Source organism: Lithobates pipiens, unplaced genomic scaffold (assembly GCF_037356315.1).
Source record: "Lithobates pipiens isolate NorthernLeopardFrog02 unplaced genomic scaffold, aLitPip1_a1.2 Scaffold_3, whole genome shotgun sequence".
Classification (NCBI taxonomy): domain Eukaryota; kingdom Metazoa; phylum Chordata; class Amphibia; order Anura; family Ranidae; genus Lithobates; species Lithobates pipiens.
In genome coordinates this window covers 195709841-195737586 of record NW_027507790.1, presented here as the reverse complement: position 1 = coordinate 195737586, position 27746 = coordinate 195709841, and positions in this window count along the sequence as shown.

Genomic DNA, 27746 nt, shown 5'->3' with positions numbered 1-27746 from the left:
GGGGGTCCCCCAGGCTCCCAGGCACTATATATACTATGAACAGCAATATATATACTATACGGCCTGCAGGGACAGTTCTAAGCAAGGGAAACATGCGCCCCTTTATAGGCATACTATAGACTCCCCCAGGTAAGAAATTTAAAGGAATATTACACTTTTATTGTTTCACTTTAAGCATTATTAAAATCACTGCTCACAAAAAAACTGCCGTTTTTAAAACTTTTTTTTGCATTGATACTTGTCCCCTGGGGCAGGACCCGGGTCCCCAAACACTTTTTAGGATAATAACTTGCATATTAGCCTTTAAAATTAGCACTTTTGATTTCGAACATTCGAGTCCCATAGACTTTAATGGGGTTCTAAAGTTCGTACGAATTTTAGGTCTGTTCGAAGGTTCTGGGGCGAACCGAACCGGGGTGTTCAGCTCATCCCTACATAGCACTGATACTTCTGTCACTAATGCAGCACAAAGGGGTTAACTGACACTTGTCACTAATGCATTAATGACCAGTGTCAACACATTAACCCCCTTCATGCTGCATATTAGTGATACAATTGGTAATTAAGGCAGAGCTCTGTCCTGTCAGTGGGGAAGCTAAGCTGCGTTTTTTCAAAGCACTTTAAGTACCTCTAATAAAATACATATATTTAAAATGTGTGAGTGAACTCTGATTCATTCGAATTGAACCTAATTTAATTTGTATTGTTTTAAGTAATATTTTCCTGTTTTGAAATGACACTGACTCTTTCTTTATGGGGGGGAGGGCGCAGTTTGCCATCTTCGCCCTGGGCTCTAGATAACCTTGTCCCGGCACTGATTGGATGGCGGAAGTCAGCATAGTTTCACCTCATTCACTGAGCTCTGGGGCAAATTCCCTTGCAGAGTGCAACTACCCTTGCAAATTGAACATTTTAGTAAATTAACCCCTACATTTCAGTCCTGATCTGGGCAACAGTTCTGCTACTTTTGATGACATCATGGTTCCATGTGGCACTGGAGATGAAACCCTTTTAAGGACATCAGCACTTGTCTATCTCTCCCTCTGATAGTACGGCATGGGTCTGTGTCAAACCCATACCTCCCAACTTTTTGACATGAGAATGAGGGACACCTATTGGCAAAAGGTACATAGGCATAGGACACACCCCCCTGCCACACACCCTTAGGCTTGATTCACACTAACGCGTTTTTTGATGCATTTTGCATTTTGCAGAAATGCAGGAAAATTTTTTTAACATGGGTTCCTATGGAACATATTCACATCAATGCATTTTTGTGCCTCTGTGTTTTTGGAAAGGGTCGGTGACTTTTTTACATGCAAAATGCAGCGTTTTGCATGTAATGGAAGTAAATGGACCTGCATCAAAAATGCAAGTACCGCGTTTTTACAGCGTTTTTACCGCGATTTTGCCACGAATTGCATTTTGCGTTTATTTATTTATTTTTTTCATTTTTTTTACTGTATATAGATGGTTGCTAAGCAACCACAGTGTAAAAAAAAAAAAAAGAAAAGAAAAAAAAACACAAAACGCAAAATGTGGCAAAATCGTGGTAAAAACGCGTGTCCAAAAACGCGACAAGCACCGCAAAAAGCACTGCAAAAACGCTCAAAAGCAACATGCATAGATGTGAATGGAGCCTTACAGGAGAATTCTACAATAAATGATTAGGTAAACCCACGAGTGCTTTTTTTTTTACCACTACTATTACTTTACACTGGTTGAAACGTACACATGCAGCAATTTAGAAATTGGATTAAAGGTTTAGCACTGGGAAACACTTTTTGAAAGACAAAAAGTGCACTTATAGACAACTATATAGATCAGACCAAAATGAGGGACACATGAGGCAGACTGAGGAACAGAGAGACTTTGTTCCAAATCAGGGACAGTCCCTCAAAATCAGGGACAGTTGGGAGCTATGCAAACCTATTGAGTGTTTTGCAAAGAAAAAGTTTGGAAATTCCTGCACAGCAACAGAATATGCCATCTTAGTCTCTGTTTGATTTGCAGTTGCCATGGTACTGCAAGTGATCAGTTATGACACCAGCCATTTGATGGCTTGACAGTTCAATTAAGAGCACAAGAAAATGTGACAGTTATCATCCATGGCATGCGCTGAATGTAGTTGTTTTGGGAAACAGTTAAATGGCTAGGTTTAGCACCATTTTAAAAAAGAAGTATCGTTTTTTTTCCCCAAGAATCATACTTACCCGCCGATTGCTCAGTTTTCAGAGCTGTGAGCAGAGAGCTGGTGACTGTCAGTCACGGCTCTCTGCTCTGGCCCCCGCACACTCACTGGAGTGTTGGGATGTGGAGGTTGTGGGAGTGGCTGGCTCAGGCTCTTAACGGCTCATTGAGAGCCTGAACCAGGTTCTGGTCCAGGGTTGCAGGCGGATCATGACCATATTTTCACGATCTTGCCCTAGACTGGGCCGGCTCTGTGACATCAGCTGACAGCAGGCTTCAGCCCACTGTCTGCTGAAAACAGATCACAGGAGTGCAGAACTTACTTCTTCTGGGGATTCTTCTGTAATCCACAGAAGAAGTACGAGCTTCGGCTGTACTTCTCCTTTAGGTAACATTTATAGGCCTAACCGTATTTATCAGCATATAACATGCACTTTTTCCCCCTGAAATAGGGGAGAAATCGCGGATGCGTGTTATACACTGACAGCGTACCTCGGAGGGAGACGAGTGCCGCCAGAATTCACCGTGCCGCCATCTCCTCTCCACTCAACTCTAACTTGGCTCTCACATCACAAACACACGCAGTCCCGCCTCCGCCACCGGCATTGGACCAGTGTTCTGTGTATTACAGGAGCTGGTCCAATGCTGATGGCGTAGGTGGCACTGTGTACGTGAGGGCCGAGTAAACAGGAGATGACGGCTCTGTGATTTCCTGCGAGAGATGAGAGATTGTGAGCTGTATTGATGGGGGAGGTGGGGGCAGATCAGGCTGCAGATGGGCGCAGATCAGGCTGCAGATGGGCGCAGATCAGGCTGCAGATGGGCACAGATTAGGCTGTAGATGGGCATAGATCAGGCTGCACTGAAACTGCAGATGGGAACAGAGCAGGCTGCAGACGGGCACAGATCAGGCTGCACTGAAGCTGCAGATGGGCACAGATCAAGCTGCATTGAGGCTGTAGATGGGCACAGATCAAGTTGCATTGATGCTCACTGACCATTATTTTGCTTCAAAGTGGTTTATTTAAAAAAATAAAAATAAATTTCCTGAAACTTCCCTTTTAATCACTTCCCGACCGGCGCACGCCGATGTACATCAGCAGAATGGCACGGGCAGGCATATTGGCGTACAGGTACGTCCAATCTTAAATGCCGCCCTGTCCTTGCGAGCACGCCGGCGGCGGCGCGCTCGTGTGGCGGTCGGGACCCCATGAGTCTGGTTGCGGGTCCTGCAGACTCGATCGCCGCGGGCATACCCGCGATCGTCTCACGGGGCGGCTGAACTGGGATATGCCATTGTAAACAGCATTTCCCCGTTCTGCCTAGCAACAAGTGACGCTGTTCTCTGCTCCATGGGATTGGAGCAGAGATCAGTGTTCACTAAAAGAAAGCCCAGCCCCCCACAGTTAGTTCCCCTAGGAACACTTAACCCCTACACTGCCACCCACTGGTTAACCCCTTCACTGCCAGTGTCATTTACACAGGAATCACTGCATTTGTATAGCAGTGATTGCTGTATAAATGACAATGGTCCCAAAAATGTGTCAAAAATGTCCGATGTGTCCACCATAATGTCGCAGTCACAATAAAAATCGCTGATCGCCGCCATTACTAGTAAAAAAAAATTACTAATAAAAATGTCAGAAAACTATCCCCTATTTGGTAAACGTTATAACTTTTGTGCAAACCAATCAATAATCACTTATTGCGATTTTTTTTTACCAAAAACATGTAGAAGAATACGTATCGGCCTAAACTGAGGGAAAAGAACGTTTTTTTATATATTTTTGGGGGATATTTATTATAACAAAAAGTAAAAAATAATGTGTTTTTTTCAAAATTGTCACTCTATTTTTGTTTATAGCACAAAAAATAAAAACCGCAGGGGCGATCAAATACCACCAAAAGAAAGCTCTATTTGTGGGAAAAAAAGGACATCAATTTTGTTTGGGAACCATGTTGCACGACCGTGCAATTGTCAGTTAAAGCGACGCAGTGCCGAAACACAAAAAGTGATCTGGTCTTTGGCCAGCAAAATGGTCCGGGGCTGAAGTGGTTAAATTGGGGTGTGTGTTATATGACTGTGTGTGTTATACACTGATAAATATGGTAATTTTTTATGTTAGCACATAAGCATTGCGGCACAGATGATTGTAATATCCTTGTACTGCTTTTCCTTCTTTTAATCTGAGCTTTGCTGTACAGGGATGACAAGATGCTGATACCATGTAAAAAAAATAAAAAAATAAAAACTATATTAAAGCTTTCATTAAAATTGAGCTGAAATTGTGTGTGCGTTTTAAAGCTGCATGTAGATGAGTTGAAAACTGTTCTCACACATAAGTGAAGTTATGACATAATGGCATCTGCTTGACATAATGTGAATAGAGCCTAATTTAACTAAAATCTTCTGATAGGACATTTTTGTATTTTTATTGTAAAAAACTGAATATTCCCAGACTCTATTGTTTATAAACTTTACAAATGTCTCTATGGGAAATCTGAAAAAAAAGTTTATAATAAAGGAACATATAGGAAGCCAGATCTTGGCATCCATCACACAGATTAATTTCTTTGACATTAATAACCAATGAGAAAGAATAGGAATTTCCAGCTTTTCAATACAGCTGCCTAAAAAAAAGCCCATTAGGAATTGCTATCCTTTTTAAAACAACAAGGGGATGTACAGAAAGGAAACCATTTTTATCACAATATATTTGTTTAATAATCACACAGAGGAAATATCTTTATTTGAAATCATTAAAACTTCTACTTTTTAATGAATATTTCTGCTACGGCAATCTGTTTTCTTGACAACACTGCAGGTATACTGAATGTTTCTTGCGCCTACTTTACTGCCATAATTGTGTATGCAAAAGAAATTTTAATGTCACTGGTGCTTCAAATGAGCTCCTTGGAGATAGCTATTTCCCGCACAGTCCCAGATCAACTTTTCTTGGGAGAAAAATGTGACTTTCTTAATATTAACCTTATTTATCATGATATTGCAAGCATGTTTGAGAAAGCAACGTCAATACAAATTGTTCCAATAAAATGCCTGAGAATATTTTAATTGAAACGTTCTTTATTTTATAAAAAATATATATTCGACGCCACAGCATTATAAAAATGTTCTAATGGAATTTTTGTATTAAATTGCCTAACTCTGCACATGCTGTAAAGAGTTAATCCATTCTCGGAATATGTTGTTATAAGCCTAATTATTTTACATGTCTTCATTTCATTAATGAATTGATGTTTTTTACATGCTTCTTCTTCCCTATTGGTTTTGTTTAAACCTCCTGGTGGGAGAGGATAGATTCATTTTCTAGAGTCTTAATGAAACTGTATGCTACATTAGATGTATCCATTTGGCATGCACTACCAACAACCATTATGCATAATGAGACTCTTTTTTTTGCAATTCCCAAACTAATACAGGCCTATAATATTCTCTGAACATAGTAGTATGTGTTATTTTTAGTTGTCACCTTATTCTGAAACACTCTACAAAATATTTATTGGTTAGAATTTATTCAAAAACTGCAAACATGTAAGCTTTACTTGACACTCACCAAACATGGAAACTTTGGATGGAGACAGGGGCAATCTAGGCATAGATTTTTAGGGGGGGTCACATAGACTTCATTCTAGGGTGACAAGCAGGGCTCAAGTCCTCCGGGAACTCATGGGAACGGAGTTCCTGTACTTTTTCCACAACAGGAACTCAATTCCCATTAGCAGTCGTGTCCTGCAAGACTTTGAAGTATGCGAGCTGTATGGCAGGTGCTACACCAGCAGCCGCTGACACAGATCACAATCGTAAGTGCCACACACCTGACCATTCTGGCATTGCCAGTAGGGGGCCCCATGACTGCTAACGCTTAGATCTACCTGTCAATCACACCTAGCTGATGGGTAGATCAGGTCCCTGCTGCTAAGAAATTGGATTCAGTCAGACCTCTCATGATGCGCTCCTCCCCGCCAGACCCTCCTGATTTTCTGTCTCACCTCAGCTCCCCCAGTCTCCTGCATACTTGCTCTGTGTGTCCCGCTGAATCCCCCCTCCTCTATCTTCAGTGCCATATGATGAGAGAATCCAGAGGAGGAGCACAGCTATTTTGCTCACAGGACATGCAGGGAGAGAGGTGAGCTGAGGGAGGAACATCAGTTTTGGGTGGTAAGCTGAGCCCAATACCTGGCAAAGTTTAATGCCAGGAGGGAAATTTATGTGGAAATTTGTGAAGGGTTGGAATACCAACGAGTGTATGTTGGAGCCCTGCAGAGTTTGCAGCCCCCCCAAGCTAACATACATCTCCTAAGCAGGAACACCTCACTATCTCCCCAAGCATTCTGTCCAGATAATGTGCAGTGAATTTATGACCTTTCCGTTTAACCCTGTGTTATCCAAACTCTGTTCAATGAAAAGTGTAAACTCACCACATAAACACTCTATATACAAAATAACATTCCCCAATAAAGATCAGAACACGATGTTCACATTTGCATGGAAGCACAATTGAATGAATGCTGATTATATAGAGAATTACCGGATTTATGTTTATTGGGGATTGTTTTTTTTTTTTTAATATACTAACCGTTAAGTTTCATACACACAATACGAAAATTGGATGAAAAATATCACTTTTGAAGCGTTTGTGTATGTGAGCGTATCATTTTATTTTTTTTTGGTGAGGGAGTGGATCTTGGGTGGGAGTTCCCACACTTTTTTCCCCAGGACTTGACCCCTGGTGACAAGATTATCAAGATGGCTGTGCCACCATTCATCTTCTACTGGATAAGGGTGCTTCTGTAGCCTGCAGCATGTTCTCTGTGGTGTATTTGTGGTAGAACTAAGACCAGGCTATGGAGAATCAAACATTTACATATTTTTAACATGCCGTTAATGGTGGTATCTGTTCCTGTCTCATTTGGCACATCTTAACCCATCCACTCCTGGCACTTGTTTCAGGGGTTTCTCTGCTCCGTGAGTTGTCCTCCACGTATTGTAGACATGCCTTATGATCTCCCGATTGTGGACAAAAGTCCTTAATCTTTTACAATTGTTGTTCACTTACCCCTTCCCAAGAGATCCATGGTGTGTCCTGCTACACCTAAAACCCCTGGGCCTCACCAAACCTCAGTTCAAACCGGCTACCTATGTATTACTGGTGGCAAAATAAATAATAGTGAGAGCTTAGAAACAACCGTTCATACCCTTTACAGAAGTCTGCTGCCGCTTATACTTTTTTTTCACAAATGAGAAGCTGTCTAGCATTCCTCTAGATACGCACGAGAAATTTCCTAAAATATGGACCCCGTGGATCCAATATGCTCACTCTTCAATACTAACAGCCAGTTATATACATTGGTTTGAGCGCAGAGACCCTATGGTTTTTGATTAGGGTGCTCCTAATGTCCTTTTTCCACTTCCCTTTTCTTTCCCATCCCCCTCCATCTTTTTTAATTCTTCTACTTATCTGGGCTCTTTCGTAGGGGTGATTTCACACAGAACTGTTTTTTTTTTTTTTTATCTTAATGCATATTCATTAAGATAAAATAACCTTCTGTGTGCAGCAGCCCCCCTCAGCGCCCCTAATATTTATATTTATATATCTCGGTTGCCCGGGACTCTCCCTCCGCATTGGCTGAGACAGCAGTGGGGCGCCATGGGCTCTCGCTGCTGTCAATCAAAGTCAGTGAGCCAATGAGGAGAGGGGGGCGAAGCCGAAACGCAGCTCCGTGTCTGAATAGACACATAGAGCATTGGCTTGGCTCAGGTGTCCCCATAGCAAGCTGCTTGCTGTGGAGGCACTCAGCTGGAGGGAGGGGCCAGGAGCACTGAGAATGGATCCCAGAAGAGGAGGATCGGGGCTGTTCTGTGCAAAATCACTGCACAGAGCAGGTAAGTATGACATTTTGTTATTTTTAAATGAAACAAAATTGACTTTAATATCACTTTAAGCGCTTCTTTGTTTTTTTTGCATAGTGAACTCTATACATCTTATCCACTAGCGCCCACCTCTCTGGTATAGGCACACTGATTTAATTTCCTTGCATCGTTACATTGTTTTTATGTTATAGCATGGTTAATGTACTGTTTGACATGCTAAATGTTTTTTCATTTGCTACAATTTCTCTAATTGTTGTACGATTACCGCCGACTTCCAAGTCATCAATATTATGCTCCTATCTGTATATCCGATTACAATCGCACGCTGTATTCTTTAAAAAAAATTCATAAAAATGTATTGAAAGAGAACTCTAATAAAAAGCCCTTACTGACCTCTGTAGTTAAGGCCTCCTGTGCAGCAGAGCATCCTCAGAGTTTATAAGAGAAGCTGTATAGTCATTCAAGTCTGGTCTCAGCGCTTTTCTCCCTCCCCTGTTCCTTTGTACCTGCTTAGTGTCTACATTAGAGATTAGAATGCTGGTGGGCTTACTCACTGCTGGGAGGGGGAGCTGAGGTAAAGAGAGAAAGTGGAAACAAGAAGCTTTCACTGTATCACTGTAAACTTTAAGGGGGAATTATGATAAAGCTACACAGGCCGATCAGGTCCACCTGTCAGTTATTCAGATGGACCTGATCCTGCATTCACCCCTATGGATCAGTGGACGTCAGCAGTGACATGTCCGCTGACATGCGTCGTTATCCATTCCGATCCTGTCTGCCAAATCCAGACTAATGGTGGTCCTATTTTTCATGCGTCTGGCGGAATGCATCAGATATGACTGGGTGAGAACGGACAGGTGGTCCGTTTTCATCCGATTTCCCCATAGAGGAGAGCGGGACTGGGTCCGTCTATGCTTTGCACAGTGAGTGGAGAAGGACTTGTTATCTGCCTGCTCAGCGGAGATCAGCAGGAGCTATCCCCCACTGAACAAACAGGGTCCACCAAGTGGAGGCGTCCGTGTGAAAGGGGCCTAAGATCCCTGAGAGGTAAAATGAATAACATTGATTATCTTGTTACAATGGCATCTGAAAGACGGTAGGATATTATAGGCAGTAAGTAAATATGTTGTCCGTGAAGTTGATGTATTGAAAGCAGAAAAAATTGGCATTGCAGTTTGTTGTGTATGGGGCTGCGTAGCTACAGACCGGTACAGGTACCCATTTTGACCCGTGTCCACATCCAAAAGTTCCTACAATGGGTACATGAACATCAGAACTGGACCAGGAAGCCATGGAACAAGGTAGCCTGGTCTGATGAATCATGTTTTCTTTTACATCAAGTGGATGGCAGTGTGTGTGCGTTGCTTACCTGGAGAAGAGGTGACACCAGGATGTAATGTTAAGAAGGCAAATCAGCAAAGGCAGTGCTGTGGTGCTTTGGGCATGTTCTGCTGGGAAACAATGGGTCCTCCCATTCATGTAGATGATACTTGGATATGTGCCACCCACCTAAACATTGTTGGCTACTAAGTACACCCCTTCAGGGAAACAGTATTCCCTGATGGCAGCAGCCTTTTTCAGAAGGATAATGCACCCTGCCACACTGCAAAAACAGTTAAAGAATGGTCCAAGGAACACAAAGAGTTAAAGGAGTTGACTATGCCTTCAAATTTTCTAGATGTAAATCCATCGAGTATCTGTGAGATGTGCTAGAAAAATAAGTCTGATCCATGGAGACCCCACTTCACAATTTACAGAACTTAAAGGATCTCCCACTGACAGCTTGGTAGCAGACACCACGGTATACTTTCAGAGGTCTAGTGGCATCAATGCCGCAATGGTCGGGGCTGCTTTGGTGGCAAACAGGGCTGTTATGGCAGTAAAAGGGATCTACTCAATATTAGAGGGGTCATTATCATGTCATGACTGATCGGTGTATATGTCAATTTTTGAATGTGCATAGTCTGGCCATAGCTCGACTTTAAGATATTATGGGACAATATTTGAGCTGATCAAAATTTTCCATCAGTGTGTGGTCTCCCCCATACGACAGAAGTAGCACCCCTAGGCAGTGGTGGAGGACCCCCCCCCCCAGTGATTCAGTGGGCTAGCATCTCAGATCTCGGGGCCTGGTTATAAGTGTATGGGGGGGCATAAATATATGGGGGGCTGTTCCTTTAGTCTTTTTACCTTTAATTACTGATATCCACAATAGAGAGGGTTTACGGGTGCTGGATACCCCAAAAAAATAGCCCAAAAATGGAGGACAGATATACTAAATTAGTCTGTTGAGTCTATGGGCAATGAATCCTTCTCACAATGTTCAGATGGCAGCTTCTACCGAGCTACTCTGTGACACTCTTCAACAAGAGGAATTCCTTTGCAGCACAGGAAATGGATACAGCTTTGGAACAGATTCTTGCGCTTTCAGTATATGCCTCAGCCCAAGGCAAGGACCAAGGAGCAATTCTTAACATCCTCACAGTGAGAGGCCCCTGGAGAAGGAGATCTCTGAAAAGGTGCTTCCAAACATTTTTCATCACGCCAAGCAATACACCTGAATATAGCTCCTCAGCTATTGGCTGGGTCAGATAAACATTCATAACCCAGATAATTGATCCTCCTGTACTGCTCACCAAAACCTCCTTCCAGCATCAGGGAAGCCATTCAACCCACTGAGCTTAGGGAAGACGTCACAAATAGACATGTGCAGAATGAAAAAATGTGTTTTGTTTAGTTTTGATTCGTTATTTACATAAATTATTTCAGTTAAATTAGTTTAACCCGTTTAATTCGTTTTCAGGATTTTGTTTCGTTTATATGATTCGAAATGACTTGAATTTTTCGAAATTCCAATTCAAATCAATTTGAATAGTTTTCACATTAACTTTGTATAGTGTTCGAATTTGAAACTTTTTCAAATTCAAATAGTTTTTGAATTCGAATAGTTTTCGAATTCAAATAGTTTTCAAATTCAATTGTTTTCAAATTCGAATTTTTTTCAAATTTGAATGTCATTTTTATTATTTATTTATTTTTTACTAGTAATGACGGCGATCTGTGATTTTTAGCGGGACTGCGACATTGCGGAGGACAGATCGGACACTTTTGACACTTTTTGGGACCAGTGACATTTATACAGCGAACAGAGCTAAAAAATAGCCACTGATTACTGTATAAATGTCACTGGCAGGGAAAGGGTTAACACTAGGGGACGATCAAGTGGTTAAGTGTTCCCTAGGGAGGTGTTTCTAACTGTGGGGGGGTATACTGACCAGCGGAGGAGAGAGATCGCAGCTCCTGATCACTAGGAACAGAAGATATCGCTCTACTTCCCTGACAGATCCCCATTCTGGCTCTCTGAGGATCGATCGCGGTTGGCCAGGGGACATAGCCACTGCTGGCCACGCGCATCAGTTCCAGTGGCGCACGTGCCCCCCTATCGCTTTTAAAGCTGCGGACGTACACCTACGGTGATTCATGCAGCCGTTTCAACCTGCCATGGTATAATGACGGCGGCTGGTCGGCAAGAGGTTAAACTCCCACAGGGCTCGGCCAGGGAAAAGTGGTGCTGGTCCCTTTTCGGCAAACTGTCATAATGGTTTGCTCCAATGACATTTTAAATAAAGGGGAGAAAGCAGCCTCCAAAGGTGTAGTATTTTGTTAAAACACTTTATTACCATAAAAATGCACTCATGTTGTTGCAAGCTTTCCTTCTTTCCTCTCCATACTATGAGTACATCATCCATCAACTGGTGGTCTTTTACAATGAATAGCTTCCTCAAATAGAGATTTCTTTTGGTGGTATTTGATCATCTCTGTGGTTTTAATTTTTTGTGCTATAAACAAAAAAAGTGTGACAATTTTGAAAAAAACACAATATTTCGTACCTTTTTGCTATAATAAATATCCCCAATTTTTTTTTATAAAAGCACATTTTTTCTCAGTTTAGGCTGATATGTATTCTTCTACATATTTTTGATAATAAAATTCACAATAAGTGTATATTGATTGTTTTGCGCAAAAGTTATAGCGTCTACAAAATAGGGGCTAGATTTATAGCATTTTTATTATTATATTTTTTTTTTACTAGTAATGTTGGCGATCTGCGATTTTTATCGTGACTGCAACATTATGACAGACACATCGGACAATTTTGACACATTTGACCATTGGCAGTAATACAGCGATCAGTGCTATAATAATGCATTGATTACTGTAAAAAATGGCACTGGTAGTAATGGGGTTAACACTAGGGGGCGATCAAAGGGTTAATTGTGTTCCCTAGTACGTGTTCTAACTGAAAGGGGAAGGGGACAGACTAGGGGAAATAACAGATCGCTGTTCATACTTTCTACAAACAGACAATCTGTCGCTTCTCCCCTCAGAGGACCGGGATCTCTGTGTTTAAACATGTGTTCTCACTGTGTTACGAGCGATCTCGGGAGCCTGGCGGTCAACGAGACCGCCCGACACTCGTATCAGCTCCAGGGGCGAACTGAGGGAGTGCGTGCCCCTAGTGGCCACCAGAGGGAGCGATGTAACATAACGCAGATTCCTCTGCCCATGCCATTTTGCCGCAGTTTAACTGCGGCGGCTGGTCATCAAGTGGTTAAAGGGACCAGCACCACTCTTCCCTGGGTGAGTCCTATGGGAGTTTAAGGCACCCTAGTGGACAGGAGGAGTGTGCACAATCATACAAAAGCCTCCATGAGACTTGAGAATTGCATGTTGGGAGTAACACATGTGTATTTTGACCTTACATGCATTGTAGGTAAATTAAATAAGGTGAACACAGTGTAAGCACGGTGGTGGATTGGAAGAAAGTGTAATTATGTATGAAATTCATGTAGATAATCTGAAGTTAAAGAATTTTTTTGCATCATTACAGAAAATTTATGAACTGAGCATTTGTTTTACACTTATATAGTGAATATGTTGTGACAAACCCAACTAGGACAGAGGCTTTTGGAGTGGACTAGGGAATAGTCTCCTACCCACTGATTATGTCTTATGGAGGAGACTAAGGATTTTGTCTGCTTCTCCCAGTCAGAGCATGGTAAAGGGCTCAGTTCAGCCTCTGATCTCACGGAGAAAGCAGATCATTCTCTAATGATGGACAACAACGTGATGAATGCTGAGAGCGAGGCTTGGATTAATTCTCTAAATAAAACATTCAAGCTTACCTTCTGGAGTGGATGGAAAGGTGTAATATTAATCTTGCACACGTTAATGGTCAGAGGTAGGGATGAGCCTAACACCCCCAGGCAAAAAATTTGATGAAAGTGAAAAATCAAAAATGCTAATTTTAACGGCTTATATGCAAGTTATTGTCATACAAAGCATTTGGGGACCCGGGTCCTGCCCCAGGGGACATCCATGCAAAAAAAGGTTTTAAAAACTGCAGTTTTTTCAGGAGCAGTGATTTTTAATAATGCTTAAAGTGAAACAATAAAAATGAAATATTCCTTTAAATATCATGCCTGGGGGGGTGTCCTTAGTATCCCTGTAACGTAACACATCTTTCCCATGTTTATAACAGTGCCACAGAAAAATGACATTTCTAAAGGGAAAATTTTAATTCAAAACTGCTCGCGGCTGTAATGTATTTTCAGGTCCTGGCCATATAGGTAAAAATACAAAAAAAATTTTGTGGATGTCACCTCCAAAATCCATACCAGGCCCTTCATGTCTGGTATGGATATTAAGCGGAACCCTGCACCCAAATTTTTTTTTAAAATGGCGTGGGGGTCCCCCAGGGCACTATATACTATGAACAGCAATATATCCACTTCCCGACTGGTGCACGACGATGTACGTCGGCAGAATGGCACGGGCAGGCAAATTGGCGTACAGGGACGTCCATTTGTAATTGCCACCCTGCCATCGCGTGCGCGCCGCCGGCGGCCCCCCACAGTTAGTAACATACCCCTAGGACCCACTTAACCCCTACACTGCCACCCCTGGTTAACCCCTTCACTGCCAGTGTAATTTACACAGGAATGTCCGATATGTCCGCCATAATGTCGTAGTCACAATAAAAATCGCTGCTCACCGCCATTACTAGTAAAAAAAAAACTATTAATAAAAATGGTATAAAACTATCCCCTATTTTGTAAACGCTATAAATTTTGCGCAAACCAATCAATAATCGCTTATTGCGATTTTTTTTACCAAAAATATGTAGAAGAATACGTATCGGCCTAAACTGAGGAAAAAAAATTTTTTATATATATTTTTGGGGGATATTTATTATAGCAAAAAGTAAGTAAAATAATGCATTTTTTTCAAAATTGTCACTCTATTTTTGTATAAAATAGCGCAAAAAATAAAAACCGAAGAGGTGATCAAATACCACCAAAAGAAAGCTCTATTTGTGGGGAAAAAAAGGACCTGAAGCCTCAAGGAACCTCAGGTAGGCACCGGCTGGATTGCTCGGCATGGAAGTGATCTGAAGCTGTAGACCTGGGAACGGCCTACCACTGTGTTTGGCCAATCAGAACGCATTTCGGAAGCACGGCCACACCTCCTTCATCAGCTGTAGCACTATGTGATTGCAATCTATGCCGGCAACTTTTTGTTTATATATATTAAAATAATGCTGCACTAGGAATTGCCTGGCGCTTCTTTTTTTGCCCGGTTTTCCCAGAAGAGTTGAAGCTGTTATAGCTGCAAAGGGTGGGCCAGCTCAATATTGAACCCTACAGACAAAGACTGGGATGCTATTAAAGTTCACGTGCGTGTAAAGGTAGGTGTCACAATACTTTTGGTAAAACAGTGTATATTAAAATTAGGAAACATTTTTTTTGAGATCCATACACCTATTAGGAATTTGTAAGGATGTAATAAAAATGTTTTTACAATTTCATTTACAGACTTACTTCAATTTTAATCTATATACTCGAGTATAGGCCGACCCGAATATATAAGCCGAGGCCCCCAATTTACCCCCAAAAAACTGGAAAACTTATTGACTCGTGTATAAGCCGAGGGTGAGACATGGCTGTCCATCCCTGTGTGTGTGTCCGTCCATCCCTGTGTGTCCATCCATCCCTGTGTGTGTGTCCGTCCATCCATCCCTGTGTGTGTATCCATCCATCCATCCATCCCTGTGTGTGTGTGTGTGTGTGTGTGTATTCATCCATCCATCCATCCATCCCTGTGTGTGTGTGTGTGTGTGTGTGTGTGTATCCATCCATCCATCCATCCCTGTGTGTGTGTGTGTGTGTGTGTGTGTGTGTATCCATCCATCCATCCATCCCCGTGTGTGTGTGTGTGTGTGTGTGTGTGTGTGTGTGTGTCCGTGCAGCCGTGTGTGTGTGTGTGTGTGTGTGTGTGTGTGTGTGTCCGTGCAGCCTTGTGTGTGTGTCCAGCCTACCTGTGTCCCAAGCCTCCGTCCCGAGCCGCCGTCGTCCCGAGCCTCCTCCGTCCCGTGCCGTGCCTCCTCCGTCCCGTGCCTCCTCCGTCCCGTGCCGTGCCTCCTCCGTCCCGTGCCGTGCCTCCTCCGTCCCGTGCCTCCTCCGTCCCGTGCCGTGCCGATGGATCGCCGCTCTTCTCGGCGGCCATTCTACAATTCAAAATTCCGCCTCCGCCTGTGATAGGCGGAACACTCAATTTCCCAGCAGCCTGTGTTCCGCCTATCACGGACATCCTCTCATACTCGTCCGTAGTATGAGAATGAGCGGATGTCCGTGATAGGCGGAACACTGACTGCTGGGAAATTCAGTGTTCCGCCTATCACAGGCGGAGGCGGAGAAGGAGGCGCGGCTTTTAAATTTTAATGTCCGCCGTCTGTCTGCTCGATACGCTGATCGAGCAGTCAGACAGCGGTGACTCGAGTATAAGCCGAGGGGGCACTTTCAGCCTCAAAAAAGAGGCTGAAAATCTCGGCTTATACTCGAGTATATACGGTAATTAGATTTCAATCTAAATTTCTCATATCTTGGTCAACATTTAAAGAAAACTATGGAGTAGAAGAGTGGCTCTTCTATTGTTATACCATTAATCTGCTAGTTACTAGGGATGGGCTGAACAGACCCCTGTTTGGTTCGCACCAGAACTTCTGAACACCGCAAAAGTTCAGACGAGAATAACAAACCCCATTAAAGTCAATGGGACCCAAATGTCAAAAATCAAAAGTGCCAAATTTGAAGGCTTATATGCAAGTAATTGGGCATACAATGGTTATAGGGGTCCTGGTCCTGCCCGGGGGGACATGTATCAATAAAAAAAAAGTTTGTGAAAAACATCAGTTTTTAAATGAGCATTGATTTTTTTATTTTTAAAGAGAAAGCATAAAAATGAAAAATTCCTACTAATATAGTACCTGGGGGGGGTCCCCTTAGTCTACCTGTAACGTGGCAGATCTGTACCAATCTGTTGCAGCAATAAATGCAATTATAAAGCCCAAAAAAAGATATTTTCCCTGCAAGCTGCCTTTATTTTGCTCAGAGACAGCTGGGGAGCCAGTGTGTATGACGAGGCCACAATGTAGTGCACTGGGAACAAGATTAGAGATTATTAGGATACATTCTGGTGTCACTTTGACTTTGTATAGAAGTAACGGGTGAGTATGGGTCTTTGGATGTCGGTGGCGCCTTCTCACCGTAACCCTATAGAGGTAATCTTGATGAAAGCAAGGATTGACCTTGCTGTAAAAAATTGCAATCATATGCACCTGTCAGGCAGGTGCAGAAAAATTACTCTTTGGGTGTCAGTAGGGCCTTCCCACCATAACCCTATAGAGGTGCTCTTGATGACAGCAAAAAAATTGCAATGATATGCATATGGCTGGTGTTTTTGCCACATTTGATGTGCCTGAGACACAGTTTGCAGATAGCAACAGTGCAATCTGCTGCACATGTGCTGAAAAAGGTCCAGACAACTGAGCTTTGTGGAGTGAGCCGGGAGATTACAGCTGCAGAATGTGATGGAATAGGGTGGCTGCTCTCTACTCTTTCTTGATGACGGCATCCTTGGGTTTGTGTCGCCTCACCTTCAGTTTCCTCCTCTCCTCTATCTGGCATCCAAGTCGCATCAGTGATCTCATCATCATCATCATCTCCATCGCCTCCATCTTCATCATTACCACTGGAGACAACTCGGCAATACGCTGCGGCTTGGGGAACATGAATGTCATTTTGTCTACCAATGTTCCTCCCTCTCTCTAGGCTCATGTTCCTGTCATTCTCAACCTCAGAACTAACATCTGAATCCAGCAACGGCTGGGCATCATCAAGGAGCAAGTGGTTGAAGCTGTGGTCAAATAACTCATATGGCATTAAACTGGCAGTAATGCACACAAAACTATATGGTGTTAAACTGACAGTAATGCACACAGAAGTAAATGACGTTAAACTGGCAGTATTGCACACAGAACGATATTGCGTTAAACTGGCAGTAATGCACACAGAACTATATGGCATTAAACTGGCAGTAAGGCACACAGAACTATATGGTGTTAAATTGGCAGTAACGCAAACAAAACTATATGGCAATAAACTGGCAGTAATGCAATCAAATAGATGGTTTTCAACCGTCACTACACACACGCTATCTAAACTACTGTTGCTATACACTAATGTAAAAATTACTGGCAAATCTCACTACACTACATTGAAACTATCTGAGCTGTCCCTACTCTACACTAATATATGTATGAATGACACAGTCTCACTACACTACAGTGAAACTATCTGAGCTGTCCCTACTCTAGCTGCACACTATGCAAAGCTGAATGATGGTCCTCCTCACTACACTCACACTATCCCTAGACTGACACTAAACTAATATTCTAAACTGACAATTGAAGCAAAATAGCACAGCAAAAAAGCACACTAACTAACAGAACTGAACAGAGCAATGTTATATCTCTCTCCACGACAAATCACTCTGAAAATGGCTGTCATTGAAAGAATACTTTAATACTGCAGGGCGCGAATGAGTCATGATTGGATAAATCATGATAATAGTGTCCAATTATGACTCTGACGGTGCTCTGTGCCCTGATTGGCTAAAGCTTTCACTGCTTCAACCTTGCAATACACTGTTTAACGCCGCATTGTGGTCAGTTGGGGGAAAGGGGGGCAAACAAATGGGGAACAAGATTACAGATTTTTTGAATACATTCTTGTGTCGCTTTGACTTTGTATAGAAGTAACAGGTGCATAAAAATGCTGTTTTTTTTATTTTTCTTGCATGTGATTGGCTATTCTTTGCAATGTGAAGCTTTACCTCATTTACTAAAATCTGGAGCAAATGTGAGGTGCACAGTCTATTTGCCTTTATTAAATCAACCCTTCATGTTCAAAATCTAGATATTACTTTAAAAGTATAAATCTAACCTCCTAGATTGTAAGCTCTAACGAGCAGGGCCCTCTGACTCCCCCTGTCTTGTATTGTATTGTAATGTCTACCCTAATGTTGTAAAGCGCTGCGTAAACTGTCTGCGCTATATAAATCCTGTATAATAATAATAATAATCTAACCAAAACCTACACACTTTGGATGACATTACTGTATTGGGTTTTTATAACATCAGGAAACATTTTTTAGTGCCATCTCTGCTTTGAACACTAAAGCCCATGGCTCTTTGGGAAAAACAAAATGTAATTTGAAATACATTTAAATCATAAAATTATTAAATGAAAATTCTCCTCATAAATATGTTTCCAGCAAAAGACGTTTGCTCTGAATTTGTAAAGAGCACTATATAAACGTCTATATTAATACAAATCCATCAATATAAAAAAATAAAAAAATAATTCAGTGTATGTGAGGAAGAGGAAAAAGTAATAAAAATTGGGAATTCTTCAAATTGCAGTCAATTAACATTGTTATAGTAGCTAAATACTTACTAATTATGATTTAAACATTTCTCATAACCACATTCTTCCTGTTAATCATTTTATAATTAAAATTATTTCTACGTATAATTAGCATCTTAAATCTGGATTTAACTGCTGTTTCTGTTTAGTTAACATGGTGTGATTATCTCTAATTTATGTCTGCCTAGTGAACCTTGTCTTATAATTCTCATTGCCGATTCCTTCTTGAAAATTATGAAATGTTTAGTTTTTTAGGAACTTTTAATATCTGTTCTTTTTATTATGTATGGATCAGAAACTGGTAGATCATTTTTAACAAACGTAATTTTTTAGCATATGTTATGTGTGATATCAGAAGTTATGTCTGGGTTCACACTTTTCCAGTGTGATACATTTATGTATGTGCATTTCTGTGTTTCTTCACACATTAATGTGAGGAGCATAAAGCCAGCCCATTCAAATAATGGTTGTTGACACAGCAAAAGTACATGCAAAGCTCATATGCATTGGAGCTGCAATTCCTTAGTGTGTTGGGGTGCCATTCACAATAGACAGCCCTGTACCACACTAACGAACGTAATGTGCATTACCATACTTTGCTTTAACGTACACATTACTGCAACACATCAATGGAAAAGTGTGTTTTAGCCCTAAGATCATGATAATTATAATCTAACGTTATCCTGGCCTAAGCACGTTCCATTATTGTATCTATAGCCAAAGGGAATAGCAACCCTGTCCAGTTTTTAATTCTGTGTCCCTGCTGGAGAGATTTACCCTCCACATTTGTCATTGTCCAAGATGTCATTGGGGCTGAAATCAAAAAGTTGTCACCAAAAAAGGTTTAGATGGGAAACACATGGTATGGTGATGACTGTCTAAGTGGTGAATTCCTCTCACTTCCTTTTGTGTACATGGGACAGGAAGTGAAGGGAAATCTTCCCAATTTCTTTAATGCTGTTGTATGGAGAAAAACATATTTAATGGAAGATTTCCTTATTTCCTTTTATATCACCTTTTCCACAGAATAGAGCTTTTTTTTGGTGGTATTTGATTACCACTGGGGTTTTTATTTTTTATTATATAAATGAAAAAAGCAAACAAACAATATTTTCTACTATTTTCAAAATTTAGGCCAAAATTGATCAATCTTGATGTACTGAACATCTCATTTCTTTAGTCCCTAAAATGCCATGAAAATACAAATAACCCCTCAAATTACCTCTTTTTGAAAAGTAAACAGTCTAAGGTATTTAACCAGTTCCGGACCAGCTGCCACAGTTATACTGCAGCAGGTTGACCAGACTGCGCAAATCGTCATTGCTATACGTCGGGCACACGACGATCGGATTCTCTTCAGAACTGATCAGTCTCCAGGCCCAGGCCAATGATTTCTGGCCTGGACCTGGTAATTGGTCCTGGTGAATGAAATCCTTCCCCTGCCTGTGTAAGTGTAAACACAGAAAGGGGAAGTGATGTCATCTCTCCTCGTGGAATCCTTTTCGTTCCAGAGAAAGTAGAGAAGACATCTCAGAGTAAGTGCACCAACACTACACTGACACCAGTACACGTAAGTACACTTGTCACCCCCCCCGATCGCCCCCCCCCCCCCAGTTAACCCCTTCACCCCCTGTCACTGTGTCACTCAGTGCAGTGTTCATATTTCAGTGACAGGGTACTTAGTGGTAGGCCCAGATAGGTCTAAGGACCCCCCTAACCCCCCCTAATAAAGGTTTAACCCCCGTCATCAGTGATCAACGTATTAGTGTCACGGGTGACGCTGGTTAGCTAGTTATTTTATATAGCATCAGGGCACCCGCCGTATATTACTTAAATAAAGGTGTAAGCCCCTGATCACCCAGCAGGGGATATCAATTAGGTTTTAGTGTCAGATAGGATCTGCGTCACCCCAGGCAGCGTCAGATTAGTGCCAGTAGCGCTAACACCCACACACGCACCGTACACCTCCCTTAGTGGTATAGTGTCTGAACGGATCAATATCTGATATGATCTATACTAGCGTCCCCAGCAGTTTAGGGTTCCCAAAAACAGTGTTAGCAGGATCAGCCCAGATATCGGTTAGCACCTAGATTTTAGCCCCCCTGCCCAGCTCACCCAAGTGCAGTATCAATTGATCACTGATCACTGTCACTTACAAAAACACTAAACACATAACTGCAGCATTCGCAGAGTCAGGCCTGATCCCTGGGAACGCTAACAGTTTTTTTTGTAGCTTTTGAAGCAGTCACTGACAGTCAGGAGCTCTCACTACTGTACCAGTAAATTTAGCAGCCAAAATGTCCAATCGAAGGTACAGTAGTGAAGAGGCCTACATGTTTCTGAGCATGACAGATAGTGAAGAGTAGGTCACTCATCTGTCAGATTCAGGCCCAGAATACGAACCAGTAGACAGCAGCCTGACAGATGCCTCTGATGATGGAGTAGTGGTCCCTGCCAAGGTCAGGCATACTCGACCCCATTCTTCTGCTGTCGTTGAGGTGCAAGAATCGCAGGGCTCTTGTATGGAGCAGAGAGCCAGTACTAGTGCTGCTCATCCTTTTGGTGAACTGGCAAGCACCAGCGGCCTAGTACATCCTGGTCGTACATCCAACAATGCAGTAACACTTGGTGACGTGTCAAGTCCCATAAATGAAGTTGAAGCTAGTGAGGTGGTTAGCACGAGTAGTGTCCCGCAGCCACCAAGAAGAAGACAAACACATGCCCGTCGAGCCCATAGTGTCCTTCCTGCTGCATTTGCCAATCCAAATTGGGAGCCCGCCACTTCTGCAGTACTTTCCCCATTCACTGGCCAACCCGAAATTCAGGTGGAAAAAGTTTATTTTACGTCACTTGATTTTTATTCGCTGTTTTTCACGGAAGATCTCGTATGGTACAGCAATGCACAGTCCTAGGGCCCACTAACACAGGGTCTTGCAAGATGAGATGGCCATTACATTTTCAGAGACCCTAATATGGTACATTCACAGTTTACAGTTTTTATAAAAGTGTTTTGGCCTAAATGTGTGACTAAAATTTAGTTTATTGGATTTTTATAACAAAAAGTAAAAAATATCATATTTTTTCCAAATTTTTGGTCTTTTTCCGTTTATATTGCAAAAAATTTGAATTGCTGAGGCAATCAAATACCATCAAAAGAAAGCTCAATTTGTGGGGAAAAAAAGGATGCATGTTGGGTACAACATTGCATGACCACGCAATTACCAGTTAAAGCGGCACAGTGCCAAATTTTAAAAAGTACTCTGGTCATTGATCAGCCTAATCTCCTGGGGCTGAAGTGGTCAATAAGAGGCGTGGCGAGTTTTCTGAAGTTGTAATTTTTTATTTTTTATTAAATTAATTGTATTTTTTCATACTGTCACCAGTTCAGTTCAGCATTATCATATGACTGGTGTGGCAGTGATTAGGGATATTGACTGATGACAGTATGTCAAGAAAAAAAAAATGTAAATAATGTTTTTTTTTTAATTTTTTAAACTTTTTATGTCTTTTTTTTCTTTTTTTTTTACATCCTGTCACCAGAGTAGCTCAGTGTCATCATAATGATACTTCACTACTTTTTTACACTGCTGTTGCTTATACAGTGATGATCATTATAAAAGCAATAATTTTAGCTGTCATGAATGGGGTTCCCATTCCTTGCTTATGATTGTCATTTGTGATTGGCTACAGCTATATACATGATACAGGTAGCTAGGTACCATGTAATTACTGTGGGCCAATCACAGATCACAACAGTAAGCAAGCTGTTCATGAATGGAACGCCATTCATGATAGGTTCTTTACATTGTTATCATGTGATTGCTATGACTAATCAAAGCAATCACGCAATATCGATTATCGGAAACACTGATCTGCTGTGTTACCGATGTGTTGGGAGCCACGCGCTCTTAAACCAGAGCAGGCACAGTCATGTATATATGTGTGACTGAGCCTGCTCATGCCCGCTTGCCACAGTAAATGTACAGTGGTGGGATGGCATGTGGTTAAGACACTGGTACAGTTTTGTTCGAAAAGTTTAATTGTAAAAAATCTACTTTCATTTTCTATTATAGACATTTCTAACAGTGTATGGGTTTTTTGTCATGTTATCGAATGCACTGCTAATAATTTTTATAGTGTTTGGCCAGCTTTAGTGAAGGGTTTATTATGTTTCTGGGGCATCTCAAAATGAGGTTGTAGGTGGTTGTAGGATAGACTTGAGAGTCTGTAATATTGCTACAAAACCATAGGTTACCTGTTACATTGCTGCATAAAGACTGAATATGGTATAAAGTGTTTTTCAACAGTATTTAGACATGGCTGAAGTCTAGTATTCATACCAGTGTGATTTATTTTCTGATTTAGAGCTTTGATATACTCGTGTTACCAGCCTTGTTCCAAAATATATACACATGCTGATGATGTCCTTCTGGTTCGCTTGTTGGTTTCCCAGTGCATCCTGGGATAACTCATACTTGCAATAATTCCAAAATGAAGCGAATCTAATGCTGAATAATAGCCTCTCAAAAGCTACAGGTGCTGTAAGCAAGTTTTGTCAATAGACTTCTATGGAGGCTTTGGAGATGCTTTGAAGCACCAAAAAAGCAACAAGAGAAATCATTTTTGAAGCTAAGCAAACATAACAGTGTGAACAGGATTGTAAGGTAATCATTATTTAGTGACAGGTGCTTTGAATTGCATTCAGAGTGCTGCAAAAAAGTGTGTCCAATGTCACATTTTGAAGCTAGTGTAAACAAGCCCTAATTTGCTACCTGTGCTTTCCAATTAATGCCAGTCCCTCACATGTGGGGAAAGATACTTGTAACAGCTTAAAAGAGAAGTAAAGTTTAATTTTTTTGGGATTCATACTTACCTAGGTCGATGCTGCATCTGACCCCCGGCATCTCTACACTGAGAACCAAGTGATTAAACATCGCTCATCGTTCGGTTTTTAGAGTTGCCCAGGCAGAGAGCTGTAGACTGTCAGTCATAGCTCTCTACTCTGCTCCCTCCTCACTCATTTGATCATTTGAGCACTGGGCTGTGGAGGGATGGGGACAGCCGGCTCAGGCTCTCAGCAGTTCGTGAGGGGCTGAGATGGGTGTCAGCAGGGCCATCTTTAAGGCAGGGCAAAAGGGGCAGCTGCCCAGGGCCTTGTCATTGTTGTGAGGCCCAAAGCAGCTGCCTTATATTTGCCAACTATCCCAGTTTACATTCCCTTGTCCCTTGAAGTTTTAGTCCTGTGCTCCCTCTAATGCTGCCCAGCTCTGCCCTATTGTTGTGTACAGATGACTCACCTGCAGACCTATGTTTACCTATAAATACTGGCATTCATATGTAAATAGCAGTCACATGCATATGTAAATAGCTGAGGCCAACGGCATTGATATGTAAATAAAGGCAGCATTCATAGGTATATCATGCCCCCCTGCAGTGAGGAGAAGATGTGCTGTAACCTATTGCAACCAGTGAGCAGTATTACTGTACAGTAATCTCTAGCAGCCAATCAACAAGCAGAAATGTGCTGTAACCTCTAGCAACTAATCAGTGAGCCTTAAGGAGTGCTGTAACCTCTAGCAACCAGTCAGTAAGCAATAATAATATGCTGTAACCTCTGGCAACCAATCGCAATCGCTGCCTGATCTGATACAGTCAACTGATTTTAAGTCTTGCTGCTATTTATTGTATGTCTCAAAGAAGGTGGAGGGCGAAATTGCATGGAAGGGGGGGCCCTAAGCACATTTTTGCCCAGGGTCCAATCAATATTAAAGACGGCCCTGGGTGTCAGTCCAGGCAACTTGTGGATCCAGACTTTATTGTCGTGATGATGCGATGCCTGGACTGACATCCGAGACGTCAGCAGAGAGCAGACTTCAGCCCGCTCTCTGCTGAAAACGGGTCACAGGAATGCAAAACAAACTGCACTCCTGTGATCCATAGGAGAAGTCCAACCAAACAACATTTCACTGGACTTCTCCTTTAAAATGTATGTTAGGGCAAAACAAAACACATGCAGTAGGTCTCTGCAATACATGCATATTCCATATGATCCTTAGTACAGTTGTCCTTTAATTAAAGCTCCCCCTGCTCTGTAGTGAGCCCATCCGGTTAAATACTTATCCCTTATCCCTGGTCTTTACTTCTTCCTGTTCCAGTGATACTCACTGGGCAGCCCTGCCTGGTGCCACATAGCCTTTCTGTCAAAAAAGGGTCCTCATTCTACTTTCCAGGCCTATTTGTTAAGATATGTTCTTTAACAGAAAATTTCAACTATATGCCTGAAAATTTTGGAAGAAACATGATGGAAAACTAGTTGTTTCTCACCTGATCAAACATTTTTCTATACATTGGAAGGTGGCTCATTAAAAATTGATGTAACAGTGCTGTGCATGAATTAAAAAAGAGCTGTTAAGCAGAGGGGATGACCAAAATCAAAAGAGATACCTTTAGCTGTTAAACTACAAAGCTTTGTAAAGTCATAAGGCAACCAAAATATGGTAGAGCATTTCAAATGTAAACGTCACATCAAAAATCTTAAGATAAACACTTCAATATTAACCTTAAATATGTGCTCACTAAAACTACAAAACAGAAGCGAAAATTTGGATCTTCCAGTCTCAGTAGGCAAAAGTAGTCTTTTTATGTAACTATTCTACACGTGGTAGAAAGCCACAACCACTACACTGTCAAACGCACTGAGACTTTTGGCAAAGTCCATCATTTCTAGAAAGCCAGTCCAAGCTTACACTCCCTGGTCATCACTACTCTATAACAAGCTCTGATCATAATTCAAAGTGTGATCTCTTAGCAGTAAAAGAAAGGCAGATGGCACACACTAAAAAATAAAAATAATTACCGCGCTAAGTGAACAATACAAATAAAAACAAAAACAGCAGCAGCTCAATATGGAATACACATATAAACAAATAACGATAGAAATGGAGCTGCTCTAAAAAATAATAATAAACCACACAAAAAGTGCAAATGTTGTGAATATATGTTGAAATTGCTCCCAACACCACAAAAGGTTATAGATTAGTGCATAAATATAAACATATGTGATCTTCATATAACTTGTGGCAACACCACAAACTCATGCTCCTCCACCACATAGATTGTGTGCTTACTAGAGGCAGGCTAATATGAGCTTGCAGCTATTAACCCCGCCAGGGCCTTGTTCCAAAGAAATGGCGATGACAGCTCTCAAATGCTTGATGTAACAGGAACACACAGCAAACGGCCATGGGAACTCGGTCATTCAGTGGTCTCGATTGAGGACCAGGGGGTAACCCAAAATGAAGAGGAACGCACCATAGTGTAAATCGTATTAAAAGCATTTATGAAAAATAAAGGTTGCACTTACACGTAGTAAGAAGTAAACTTGCAAAGATAAAAAAGCCGGCCAGCAAGTGAACACCCATCCACTAAGGTACACAGCGCGATGACGTCAGCACATTACTCCTCTCGATGTGTGGTTCGTCAGACTCTGACGCTATCCTGGGGTATTTTTCTACACATTGGTATGATAGTGGCTTGTTAAAATTTGATGTAATAGTACTGTGCTTGAGTGAAAAAAGAAGACTGACGGTCTATCAGTGCACTCCCTATGTGACTGATATCTTATTCCAAGAGCTGTTAAAGTGGAAGTAAACTCTCCTATTGTTTTCAGCCAAGGAAGCTGCCATCTTTGCCTCTGTTTAATTTTCAACTGCTATGGTGCTGCACATGTGATTCTTTATGAGACCAGTCACTGGATGGTTTGATAGTTTGGCTGAGAGCACAACCAATGTGCAGTTAGCATTCCTGGCATGCCTTTTTTTTTAACTGTCTAAATCGATGGGTTTACTTCCACTTTAAGCAGAGGGGATGACCAAAATCAAAAGAGATACCTTTAGCAGTTAAACTACAAAGCTTTGTAAAGTCATAAAGCAACTAAAATATGGTAGAGCCTTTCAAATGTAAAAGTCACATCAAAAATCTTAAGATAAACACTGAAATAATAACCTTAAATATGTGCTCACTAAAACTACAAAACAGAAGCGAAAATTTGGAACTTCCAGTCTCAGTAGACAAAAGTAGTCTTTATATGGAACTATTCTACACGTGGTACAAAGCCACAACCACTACACTGTCAAACGCACTGAGGCTTTTGGCAAAGTCCATCATTTCTAGAAAGCCAGTCCAAGCTTACACCCCCTGGTCATCATTACTCTATAACAAGCTCTGATCATAATTCAAAGTGAGATCTCTTAGCAGTAAAAGAAAGGCAGATGGCACACACTGTAAGTCGCTTTTGGTGGGAATGGGTGGCCGGGAGGGAGAATGTAACTGTTATGAGAATCTGCACAGCTAACACCTTGTAAAAAGCACATTTCAATGCAAACACAATTCTAATGTGAGCATGATAAAAATGATTAATTACAGTTTCTTTTCCCTGTACATGAATGAGCATTCCACAATGTGATGTTGTTAATGGTACTAAATAAATCAACGTATGATAAAAGAGAAATCTGAATTAAATTAGCTAGGCTGTTTTCATTTATGTTATACCATAAAGGCGCGTAATGTTTATAATAATTCCTTTTCCAGGAGAAGAGCAATATATGGGGAGATGGAACACAAGAGAAAACAATGTGTGTTCTAGAACAGGATGCTATCTTACTTACCATTATGGGATCATACAAGACAAATGAGGTATTTCTGTGCCTGAATTTCCATTAATAATGTCCAAACTACCCTCTCTGCTCTGTAATTACACTTCTTACTACTCTGCAATTTCTAAACTACGTTAGTTGCTACTTGATTTTGTAAAAGACATTAGAATGGCCAAAATTTGT